The following is a 12,869-nucleotide window of genomic DNA, read 5'->3' as shown; positions in this document are numbered from 1 at the left end:
GGGAGATTTATAAGTCCAAGTTGGGAGCCAGGCATGGTAACACATGCCTGCAATTCCAGCAATCTGGAGGCCAATGCAGTAGGAAGGAGAGTTTGAGGTCAATGTGGGATACATACTGAGATCCTGCTATCCACTCCCCCCCCCCATCCCCGCCAAAAAAAAGTTCCAAGTTAGTTGGCAGGATATCTCCACAATATCACTCAAGGATTCAGCATCCTTCTATCTTATGTCTCTGCATTTCTTGGGTGTGTTCTCAGATTCCAGCTGCTGAAAGAGGAGAAAACAGCAAGCTCTGGACAAGCAACTTCCTTGTAAGCAAGACAGGCAAAGCAGCTTCCGTCTCTTCTGATCGTCAATAACCTGTCTATATCTATTGCAATGAGACTTGGGAAATAGGGTCTCTAGCTGGGTAGCTGTGTGTAGGAGGAAGGGGAGGACAGATGTTGAGGATAGCACTGGCATTCTTGTGGTCTGTCATAGGAAGGGACAGATTCCTGAGATCTGCAAGAAGGAGAATCAGAATTAGAATCTAGGATTGCCAGGCACTGGTGGCTCATACTTATAATCCTCTCAGGAGGCTGAGATCTGAGGATTGCAGTTTGAAGCCAACCTTGGCAGGAAAGTCTAGCTTTTATCTCCAATTAACCACCAAAAAGCCAGAAGGGGAGCTATACCTCAAGTGGTAGACTATCAGTTTTGAGTGAGAAAGCTTAGGGTCTGTCCCTAAGGACTTGAGTTCAAGCCCCTAATACTGGCACAAGAAATTAAAAAATAAAATAAGAAAAAGAATCTAGGCTTTAGCTTTTGCCACAATGTCAGAAGCCCCCATGGCTTGCAATGTACAGTCACCCAAGGTGGTAACTGAACCTGCTGGACCTGGGTACATCTAGTGCAGCCTCTAAGCGCTGGCTCACTGTGACCTCCAGTACTGCAAGGACTCAGATATTCTTATGACTCACTGGAAGAAATGCCTGCACACAGGGGCCCCAAGCCTGGAATGGAGGAGCCCAGGCAAGTCCTGGGTAGCAGTACCCTTACAGGAAAATGCTCTTCCAAGGATGGCTGTTCTCCCAAATATGTATCATTTGGGAGCTGGCAGAGCCTCCCAAGCAGCTTTGTACGCTGAGTGAGGGAACCCCTTTGACTTATAGGATCACGGGGTATAGGTGGGCAGGAAGACCCTACTAGATCCTGGGGTGGGAGTGGAGGGCAAGGAGGGAGACAGGGAGTGCCCCAAGACCGGCTTCACATACCGCAGCCCTGCCTGCAGCACAGAGGAGGGCTGTTTGAGATGCGTGTGCTGTCGGGACATGTGGCTGTAGCTCCGAGGGGACCACCTGCATGTGGGTGTGTTCACTCCCCGGGAGCTTGTCGGGAAACAGACTGTTCTTTGGGCATGAGTCACATCGCTCAGCCCCACAGTCTGGGACCAGTCCATCCGTTAGAGCCCAGGAAGATTGTGGACCAGCATCAGCAGAGGGAGTACTTGGCCACACCAAGCCTCTCAGACACAGCCCAAGATCACACCAAGTCTTGGGTCTTCAGTGGACAGGTGAGGAGGGGGTGGGGGGTCGGATGAGGGAGAAGGTGAAAAATATGAAAATTATGAAAAATAAGGGTTCTGGTGCGGACTCTGAGCTGTGGATCCTGTTGGGTTTGGGTTGCTGGTCATTGTAGCTTCAGAAATGGTTGTGGGGGCTCTTGGTAAGGTCTCTGAAGGATGGCAGGGGCAGCAATGAAGTTGTTTAGAGATTGGGAGGGACTCCCTTCCACCTCTCTCAAACTGTCTGGGGAAGTTGCTCCCCAGCAACTCACAGGGCTTTGTCATAATCAATTCTCAGAACAAGCTAGTTGGCTAGATGCATAAAAGAGTAGGAGTGGGGGATCTTTGAACTAAGTGATGCATAGAGGCTAAGGTAAGTTCAGAATCTCTGAGCTGGGAACCCCCCCCAGAGACTGTGACCCATTTCCTACCCAAGACAGGGGAGGGTAGAGGAAGGCTGGAAAAGAAGTTGCAAGCACTTTTGGCATAATAGTTTTTTCTTTCATCCCTGTCACACAAATAATTATACAAGTAACTGTGTAATTAACTAGATCATTGTGATAAGCACCATGGAGGGAAGGGAAAGTGCAAAAGGCTGTGCCAGACTATAACAAGAAGATCTGGTCTGGGCTTGTGGGGAAAGGCCACCCTGATGCAAAATCCCAGACCTCAGGGGTGAGTAAGGGGTGGTCCAAATGAAGAGGTGAGGAAGGACATTCAGGCAGAAGAGGGAGCATGTCTTGCAGGCTGAGAGCTGCGGGATGTTTTAGATCAGGGCCAGAGGCTGATGTGAGTGGAAGGATGGTGTCAATAATGGGAGATGTGTCAAGAGACTCATCTCCTAAAGAGCCCAGGGAGACCCTGCAGAGACTGGAGAGGGTGGCTCTGGTGGAGGCTTGAAGGTAGGTGGATGAAATCTGATTTGTATTTCTAAAATAGGTCCCAGCTTTGTTCTGGCATGGTGCTCTACCCCATGGTCTCTGCCATTGCCCTCTGTCTGGGGCCCAGGATGGATGCAGGAAGGTCAATAAAAACTCTAGCAGCCAGCACTATTGGTTCACCCGTGTAATCCTAGATGTTCAGAAGGCTGAGATGTGAGGATCAATGGTTTGAACCCAGCCAAGGTAGAAAAGTCTGTGAGACTCTTTATTGCCAATTAACCAGTACAAAGCCAGAAGTAGAGGTTCAGTACAATTGATAGAGCTCCAGCCTTGAGCAGAAAAAGCAGAACAAGGGTGTGAGGCCATAGTATCAGAAAGAGAAAGAGAGAGAGGGAGAGACACCGAGAGACAGAAAGACCAAGGACAAGAGAGCATTGTACCAGTTTGCAAGAGACTGTGGACACTTGGACTAGGGCAGTGAGTAGGATTGGGAAGAGTGTCAGAAATGTCTCTCTGATCGGTTACCAGTTTTTAAAAGTCATGCATTACTTAGGTATCAATATTAAAAAGATTCTAAAAGGTGTGGGCTTACCTCTTCTCCTCCCCCTCCACTGACCTACAAAGGTCCCCACCAACCTAGACAGCCTGAAGAGAGGCTTCTTTTCAATGGGATGATATGACTTGCTACTCTGCCAGTTGGTTTCTCACCAGCATTGCCTCATAGACATGTTCTGTGAGTAACTATTACTAGTTGCATACTATTCCTCATACAACGCATCCAGTTATCCATCAATGCATTGCATCCATCATTGATTGACACTGGTCCTGGAGTGGTTTCCCGTTTTCTGTGGCCTTCATGCACACAACTGACATGATAAGGTTATCCTTACAGGTAGATGATTTTCTTCTATGAGATGGATTCCCAAAAGGAAGAATTTAAGGTCAAAGGCATCTGTGTATTTACTTTTAATATATGATGTCAAATGGCTTCCTCAGTAACAAAGGAGATTACCCTTTTTCTTGACTATTTAATAAATGTAATCATTTGACTCTTTTGCAAATCTGATGAATTTTACATAATGAAAACTTACCTTGCATCTTTCAATTATATAATAAAGATACACATTTTATTAACCATTAAAAAAAAACCTCCCTGCTCTAAATGGACTGCTCATATCCCTTTCCAATTTTTTTGGAAGGGGTTATGGGGCTTGAACTCATGGCCTGGGTGCTGTCCTTGAGCTTTTGCCACTCAAGGCTAGTGCTCCACCACTTCAAAGTGGTAGTGCCACTTTCAGTATTCTGGTGGTTAATTGGAGATAGAAGTCTCATGGACTTTCTTGCCAGGGCCTTAGATCCTTAGATCTCTGCCTCCTGAGTAGCTAGGATTACAGGTGTGAGCCACCAGCTCCTGGCCCTTTCCTAATTTTTGTCTTTTGGGTTTTGTGTCTTTGCAATTTTCAGAAAGTCTTTGTATATACAGCATATTTTTCCTTTTAATTCCCCCAACTTTTGCAAGTGTTTTCGCAGTAAATTATTTGTACTTTTTCATTGTTTGTGGTGTCTTTTGCCATTCAGGTCTTTAAAAGCAATTGCTTATAGTATCTCTTTCATTTCCTGGGTTACTTCCACCAAATTTATTTAGGTTATTATTATTCAAATCTATTAGATTTTTCTCTAACCTCCCAAGTATCTAGGACTATAGGCATCAGCCATCACACCAGCCTATTTGCTTCTTTTATATGGACAATCAGCTATGATAGAACAAGTTTTTTTTGGGGGGGGGGAAGAAGGGGGGGTCTGGTCTGGGCCTGGGCACTGTCCCCAGCTCTTCAGCTCAAGGCTAGCGCTCTACCACTTGAGCCACAGCGCCACGTCTGGCTTTCTTCTTTTTGCTTATGTGGTGCTAAGGAATCGAACCCAGGGCCTCGGGCATGCAAGGCAAGTGCTCTAGCACTGAGCCACCTTCCTAGCCCCGATAGAACAAGTTTTCAAAACAACTTTACTGCGGTGTCATTCACATACCATATATTTATCCATTTAGGGTATGTTTCAGTAGAGGCACAAGTATATTAATCACCAGAGCCAACTTTAGGACATTCCTATTACCTCGAAAGAAGCCCCATGCCCTTTTGTTATCACTCCACTACTATGCCCAGTCCCTGGCAATCACTAATCTGCCTTCTGTCTGTGTAGACTGGCCAACTAGGGCATCTCATACCAATGGAATTATATATCATGTGGTTTTTGTAACTCCTTTCAGTTAGCCTAATGTTTTCAGGGCACATGTCAGTATTGTATTCCTTTTTTATGGGTAAATAATATCTAGTTTTAGTCAATGGACATTTGTTTTCTTTCCATCTTTTGGCTATTGTGAACAATGTTGTGATACACATTAATGTTTTCCTTTGGGCATATGTTTTTAGTCCTTTTGGATATATGTCTTTTTCCTGGTTACAGAGTGACTCTATACTCGATCTTTTGAGTAACGTCAGGCTGTCCATCCTAACTTTCTACCAGAAGTGAGTGAAGGTTCTGATCTCTCCAACTCCTCAGCAACCCTTTTATTCTGAGAATTCTTCTTTTTGGCTTCTTAGCAGGTGTGCAGTATGTGTTATTGTGGTTTTCCATGCATTTCCCTGATGACCAATGATGTCAAACATCTTTCAGGTGCTTATTGGCATATTTTGTATAGCTTCCTTGGAGAAATGTTTACAGATGGCAATGCCACGTGTTCATTATTTTCTCTGATGAATTGAAATAAAAGTTTTTTTCATATATTAAATTTCTTTCTGTAATTGGATCTGTTAATTGGTACTCTGTTCCTCTGATCTATTTATCTCTCTCAGCTTATTCCATAGTGTTAGATTATGGTAGCTTAGTGGTAAGTTTTATTGTCTGATGATGTAGGATCCTGTCATGATCTGTTTTCTCAACTAGCCTCAAATGTATTACAAGTTAAAGTCCTAAAGTTTTAAAATTTAAGGCTCTAATATAAATTGCATGAAGTCTATATATTTTGTGTTTTTTGTTTTTGGTTAATTTTGAAAAGATGTGCTTAAAAAAATCTCTTTTGGAAACATTGTTGCTTTTTTTGTATGTTTAGATCCTATTCTGTGTCCTATGCTATAATTTTATGACTTGCTTCAAAGGAAGATTTTAATATTATACTGGTTATTTTTGTTGGTACTAGTGTTTGAACTCAGGGCATCGTGTTTTGTCTTGGCTTTCTTGGTTGGCTGGTGCTCTATTACTTTTTTTTTAATTTAATTTAATTTTATTTGTGAACATACTGTACAGAGGGGTTACAATTACATGGGCAGGATAATGCGTACATTTCTTACCAAGCATTGCACCCTCCTCCTTTGGTTTACCCTTCACATCCCTTCCCAGCCTCCCCCCTCCCCCCCAATCCCAATCCTTCTGGTGCTCTATTACTTGAGCCACACCTCCAACCCAGAATTTTGCTGGTTATTTTGGAGTTTCATGAATTTTTCTTCCTGGTCTGGCTTTGAACCATGATCCTCCAGGTCTCAGCCTCCTGAGTAGCTAGGTCTGAGCCATTAGCAGTAGCATAATAGTTCTTCATGTCATATTATTCCTGGATATTTTATGACTTTGTAGATAATCTATTTCTCCACTTCAATTTCTAATATACAGTTGCATTTAGAAAAAACTACATATTTCTATGCTTTTCTAATATTTAGCTATCTTCTCCATTTTCTAAATAATTCTAGGTGATATTAGACTAAATGTATTGGACTTTCTTGAGATATAATCACATAATTTCTAAGTAAATCTATTTTGTCCTTCCTAAACCCAGATAATTTGTTCTGGTTAGAACAATTTCTTGTCTTATTGAATTTAAAGTCTCCAAAAGTCTTGAATAGTAGTTCTGGCAAAGGGAGGCTAGTGGTATAGCTCTTGGGAAAAGCTCTTTCTATGCACCTGTTAGGCCTTAGGTTTCATCTCCAGCATTGCAAAAAATAAATAAGTTTTAAAAACAGCAGTGATTGTAAGCAGCCGTCTTTGGAAATAAGTTCAGAATGTCATTGTTTATGATTTCCTATTGAGTTTTGGTAAATAGTCTTAATAAACTGAGATCGTTTTATGTATGTTTTGCTTCTTACTAGTGATATGTTCTGAATTTCATCAAATGATTTTTGATGTTATCATAATTTGTTCAGTTTACTGGATGATGTAGTGGTGGTTTATGCAGATAAGTCTCCTAATACTGAATCATGTTTATAGAGTTAAACTCATCTCAGTCACAGGACATTATTATTTTGATACTTTTCCCATATCTGGTTAGTTGATATCTTATTTCAAACTTAATACTCATATTCAGCCTATTCTGTGATGGTTTTCTTCCTTTTAAAACTCAATCTTTAAGCCGGGCGCTGGTGGCTCACGCCTGTAATCCTAGCTACTCAGGAGGCTGAGATCTGAGGATCGCGGTTCAAAGCCAGCCCGGAGAGACCATGAGACTCCTATCTCCAATAAACCACCAGAAAACCGGAAGTGGCGCTGTAGCTCAAGTGGTAGAGCGCTCGCCTTGAGCTGAAGAGCTGAGGGACAGCGCCCAGACCCAGAGTTCAAACCCCATGACCGACAAAACAAAAACAAAACAAAAAAAAAACTCAATCTTTATAAGATTTGTGACTTAAGAAAAGAGAAACCAAGAGTCCTTCTAACTTTTTCTCTTGTCTGGAATAGTTTAAATTAAATTAAGTTGTGTTTTTAAAGGTTCTATGCCTTGTGGTTTTTAAATTTTAATAATGATAAAATATATGTAACATATAATTCACCATTCTAGCCATGTTTAAGGGCTCAGTAATATTCAGCATCACATTTTTGCAACCAATCTTTTTCATCTTGAAAACCTGAAAGGCTCTCCTCCCAGCCTCTGAAACTACTGCTCTTCTTCCCATGGATTCAAATACAAATATTCCAGGTGCCCCATGTAAGTGAACTCATGCAGTGACTGCTTATGTCTAGCTCATTTCACTTAGCATCACATCTTCAAGGTCATCCATGTTATAGCATGTTCTTTTGTGTGTGTGTGTATTTGTGTGCACGCATATGTGCTGATACTGGGGCTTGAACTCAGGTCCTGGGTACAGTCTCTTAGCTTTTTTATTTGACTAGTGCTCTTACCACAGCTGCAATTCTAGCTTTTTGTTGATTATTTAGACATAAGCATCTCCCAGACTCTCCTTTCTAGGCTAGCTTTGAACTGTTATCCTCAAATCTTAGCCTCCAGAGTAGTTAGGATTACAGGCGTGAGCTACTGGCACCCAGTAACAAGTTCCTTTTTTAAGGCTGAATAATGTTCCATTGTATAGATATACCACATTTTCTAATTCATTCAGCCATTGATGGATTCTTGAGCTGCTTCTACCTTGTGGCTATTGTGTATAATGCTGCTGTGATCCTGGATGAATCAATAGCTCTTTGAGAACTTGTTTGAGCTCTGGGCATATATCCAGAAGTAGAATTCTGAAGCATATATGCCAAAGTGTTAATTTCTTTTTAAGTCTCTTCCATTTATTGGCGTAGTCAGGATTTCAACTGTTGTGCTAATTTTTGGTGATTTTCCTTATTTTTGTAGTTATGCATGCTGTAGTTATAATTGCTTAATCTTTTCTATACTTATGATGTTTCTTTTTGCATATAATATTGTGCATTTTTGCTTTCTTTATTTCCTTAACCAGGTTGCCTGATAAGATTTTTCTGATTTTGTTGGTCATATTAGAAAAGCAGATTTTGGTAACTAATTTTTTCTTTCAGCTATTTTGTTTGACTGACATTTATTTCCTATTTCATTGGTATCTAACTTTAACTTGATTAATTTTCTTCTTTTTGGTTTACTTGTTCCTTTTTCTGTTTTCTTAGGTTACATATCGAATTCATTGACTTTTGGTCTTTTTAAAACATTAAAAGAATGTAAGGCTATGTTTTTTTCCTCTGAGTACAGCTGTGCTCTCATGAGTTCTGCATGGTATGCTGCCTTCTCTTTTTCATTATTGGATGAGTTTAAATTTCAGTTTTGATCTCACTTTTTTTAATCATGAAGTAATTTAAGAGTCAGTTTGTGTTTTATCCTTGAAGTTAGCTTTGACATTGACATTGCTGTTCTTATTCTCTCTCTGCTTACTGCTGCTTGGTATTTTTTTTGCTTTTTGCTTTATTTTCTGTCTTTTTTTTGCCACCTTGTTTGGGAGTATTTTTTTGTAAACAGCATTTGGCTGTATTATGTTTTTTTTCCTGCCCAGACAATCTGTTTTGTGCTAGGGAAATCTACTCTCTTCCTATTTAGTTTAATATACAGGTGTACCCAGCCCCATGCCATCAGGGAGGCCAGTGGTTGCAGTGGCCTCTTCCCCTGCTACTGTTACTCAGATGGCCTTTCCCATCATGCTTGTTATGCAACTAAAGCATATTGGAACATTAAGGTTACACAGATACCAAGTACCAGATCTTACACATTTATAACAATTAGCCTTAGATTGGGATGCCCAAGTCTCCTTATCAGCATCCTCCTTGCCAACACAGGAGACCTGCCAAGCTCTAGTAGCTCACACCTGTTATCCTAGCTACTCAGGCAGTTGAGATCTGAGGATCATGGTTCAAGCCATGGGCAGGAAAGCCTGTGAGATTCCTATCTCCAACTAACCAGCCAAAAACTAGAAGTGGAGCTGTGGCTCAAGTGGTTGAGTGACAGCCTTGAGTAAAAAGCGAAGGGACAACACCAGGGCCCTGAGTTCAAGCTCCAGTACTAGTATACATGTGTGTGTGTGTGTGTGTGTGTGTGCGCGCACGCACACACACACAAACACACACACACACACACAAAATATGAGACTTTATAAGAATGCTTACTTATGTAAGTTCAAGAGAGTCATTTTCTAACAATCCCAGGGTTGAGAGCTGGGTGTTGAGGGAATTGATGCCTCCTTTATAATTACAGCAGGTGCCTGCTGTTCTTGCCATCTTGCTCAAGCTGCTGTCAATGCCATTACGATGCTGACTCTGCCTGCACATTTCCTGCTTGGCCCAGCAAGGTGATCTCTTACCTTCTAGTGACCAGCTCCTTTACAGAGAGCTCCCATAGAAAGCTGCAGGGCTCCTAGTAGCAGTTCTTCACATGCACTGCTGTTATTTGAGTTCAGCTCTACATTGGGTCAGGCCCAGCTTGTACCCCTAGAATCTTGCTTAGCTTCCCAGTCTAATCTGCCCAGAAGATCTACATCTCCCCTCTGTGCTATGGGAACCTCAGTCCTTATGGCAGGTCTGTCCATGTCTCAGCCCCAGCTGCTGAGTTCATCATCTTTCACCAGAGATTTGGGTCTTATACAGATTCACAGATGGGGCTAGGTGTTTGTTGTAGTACCTGACCACTCCATGATGGCTGAACTCTCTGAATACCCTCTCTTCTCTGTATGATAATCAGGACGTTGGTTTCTTTTATTCTTCTGTGTATGTGTGTATGCAGTTACTGGGGGTATATGCAGGTATTGCAGTTTGAACTCAGGACATGAGCACTGTTCCTTAGCTTTTACACTCAAGGCTGGCATTCTACAGCTTGAATGGTTAATTGGAGATAAGAGGCTCACAGACTTCAAATTATGATCCTCAGATCTCAGCTTCCTGAGTAGTTAGGATTACAGGTCTGAGCTACCAGGACTGGGCAAAAGGTTGGTTTCTTAAGTGCTCACCCAGGCACTTGCCAGCCACCAGGGCAAGACAGAGGCTGGGGACTCACACCTCAGGCTGACTCCTCTGAGTGTGAACTCTGGCCAAGCAGAGACGCTCAGTTGCTGAGAGCCACGCTAGGCCATATGGTGCTTTCATGTAAATGAGCAAAAGGTGCCCTCCCTGAGTGGATGCAGCCTGTGCCAGACACATGGCTTAAAAAATGGAGAGAAAGAAGAATTTCAGGTCTCACTTGCCCCCTAGAGCAGATAACCTAGTGCAGGAACCAGCTAAAACCAATCTGGGCATTGGCCTTGCCTGGCTACACAGAGAGATCTTGGGGATTCAAACATTGAGCCTGCTGAGCAAGCATGATGCTGGGCTCTGTTCCCAGGCCATCTCTCTGAAATCCTAGGGGGTCAGAAGGCTTTCTTTTTGAGCCTTTACTTTTTAAAATTGAAAGCTCAGAGAAGCAATGTCCCCTGTCCTCAGCTCCCATGTTCTTCAGAGAGCCAAAATAGAGGCTTTGTACGCCATGTGTCTCTCCCCACCCCCTGCAAGGGAGACCTGTAACCCTGCTCTCTAGACTGAGCTTCCCCCTCTGGCCTCAGTGGAATAATGTACCCATCACTCAGAAACCTCAACCTTCATGCAGATGGCTATTTGGGGAGACAAAGGAGAGGCTGTTCCCTTAGAAGAAGGACTGCAAAAGCAAGGAGGGGCTCTCTCTGGAGAGAGGTGTGAGAAGTCACCGGGGCAAGAGGCAGCAGGCGTATTCATTATAGCACAGCATTCCATAGGGGCAGGAGCTAAAGGAGACAGAAGCAAGCTATCAGCTGAGCTGAAGCATTGGCTAGCGGTGGTAGCTGAGACATCCCCAGATCACAAGGAGCCTTGATGGGTCAGATAAGTGCTTCTGACTTTATCTTACCAATAAAGATTGTAGGAGCAGGGTCGATCTTAGCACCAGGAACATGACTAGTGGCTGGGCAGGATGGTAAAGGAGGAAGACCCCAAAGCCAATCCCCAGGATGACACAGCAAGTTCAGTAGCTGTTAGTGGGCCACGAAGAGCAACACAGGAGAGCATGCCCCATCTCTTCCCTAAACTGAGCGTAATTCGTGCAATCATTTCACAAACGTTCCCAGATCCTCTGAGGGTCCCTGTGCAAGGATCACAAGCACTCCCACCTCTCAATCAGAATGTGTTTTGATAAGTGGGGGCTCGGGGACAGCATAAGGGGGACTAACTGCTCCTCCCCAACCAATTAAATTTTTTTTAAAAAGCCACTATGGAAAGAGTGAATATTAGTTTCCTGATTTATAAAGCCAAATGGATTAAGCTCATTCATTGCCCGAGGAAACAAAAAGGAAATCTTCAATACCTCTGTGCACATTGAGAACAGGAACAATACCGGTCTTTAGAAAGCAGAAACCTAATTTGGGGGAATCAATTACCCTCTGTGTCCCAGCCTCTATGGGCTCTCTCTCTCCAGCTCTCTAAATAGAGATTTCCTGGGAGGTAAAATGTGGAGAAGTTGGTCAACCATAGGCACACCCTCTGTACAGCCTTGAGTCACAGGCGAAAACTAGGCTAGGCCTGAGGTGGGTGGAGTTGGGGGGGAGGGGGCGTTGTGCCTGAGTGTCAAACATATGTGGAAAAGGAAGTGGGAGCTTTAAGATAAAGGTGGAGAGTGGAGGCGGTATTGAGAGGGGTGGTGAGAGTGGAAAGGGAGGGCGTGGGTACTCAGGGTTTAGAACTGGGCAGTGAAGAGAGGATGGGTGTGGGGGGGGAGATGGAGGGGGGGGAGGTGGTCAATCAAAGCTCAGCCAGTGCAGGAGCAGGTGCCTGGAGTTCTGGTGGGTCCCGTAGCCCAGCCTGGGTCCAGCATCGCTCTCCATCTCTCCTGTACCTCTTCTAACAGCCTGTACCTTCCCCGTGGGTCTGTGTGTACAGTGCCATGGCTGGGGCAGTAGTGCAAGAAGAAAGCATGGCGCTATCTAGAGTCACACTGGCAAAGGCCACACATTCCTGTGCTGCGTCCTAAGGTCCCAGGGCTACACCCGGCCGGATGCCCTATGGGAGCCTTCCACTGGGTGCTTCTTAATCTCAAGGCAGGGAGTCCCAAACTCACGGTGAAACCATTCCTGGCTGCTGGCCGCCCACTCCCACCCGCGATCGCGCACACAGGCCAACCCTGGTCTTGAGTTCACACGGTGGCCTGCCCGTCCTCCCCCCCCCCACTCTGGCATGCGGGCACACACGCACGCGAGCACACACACACACACACACACACACACACACACAGTCCCTCACACGCACACACTCTGGCTGTGCTTTTGTGTTTTGTCAGAATTAATGAGAAAAGTTCCCGTGCCCTGCGGGTAATTAGTGTCCTTGGAGTTAAATAAGCTAATGGCGGGCACCTCTGGCCCAAGCAATTATGTTTGTGTATTGAATAATTGATTCAAAGGGGGGGAAGGGCCGCTAATCAGATCTGAGCATAATGAATTGATTTAATTAACAGGGGAATCTGAGGGGCCCTGGGAAATGCTGCCTGCACTCTGCTGAAGCCGGTGCGGCCGGCTGCGGGAGAACCGGTGCGGCGGCTGCGGCGGCAGTGGCTTCGGCTCCGGCCCGGGGCAGCGGCCGCTCCCGAGGCTCTTGGGTCCCAGCCCCACCGGCCGCACCGCCCCCTCCCGGCGCCCGGCGCCCGCCCTCCGCTCCCAGGCCGCGCCGCGCCCTCGCTC

General features: G+C 44.4%; 1 protein-coding gene across 1 annotated transcript in view; it reads left to right on the top strand.

The window, feature by feature from the left end:
- The first annotated feature begins 1,493 nt into the window (after positions 1 to 1,493).
- Positions 1,494 to 12,869, top strand: part of Lmo1 (LIM domain only 1) — a 51,250-nt gene continuing 39,874 nt past the window's right edge. Inside the window, exon 1 of the mRNA XM_070034797.1 lies at positions 1,494 to 1,552. The gene's annotated coding sequence lies outside the window, so the exon portion shown is untranslated. The remainder of the gene's footprint in view (positions 1,553 to 12,869) is intronic.

The sequence above is a fragment of the Dipodomys merriami genome, unplaced genomic scaffold (assembly GCF_024711535.1).
Source record: "Dipodomys merriami isolate MVZ:Mamm:240054 unplaced genomic scaffold, mDipMer1.0.p SCAF_25, whole genome shotgun sequence".
NCBI classification, from domain to species: domain Eukaryota; kingdom Metazoa; phylum Chordata; class Mammalia; order Rodentia; family Heteromyidae; genus Dipodomys; species Dipodomys merriami.
The sequence above is the reverse complement of the archived record's forward strand: the minus strand, read 5'-3'. Positions and strand labels throughout refer to the sequence as shown.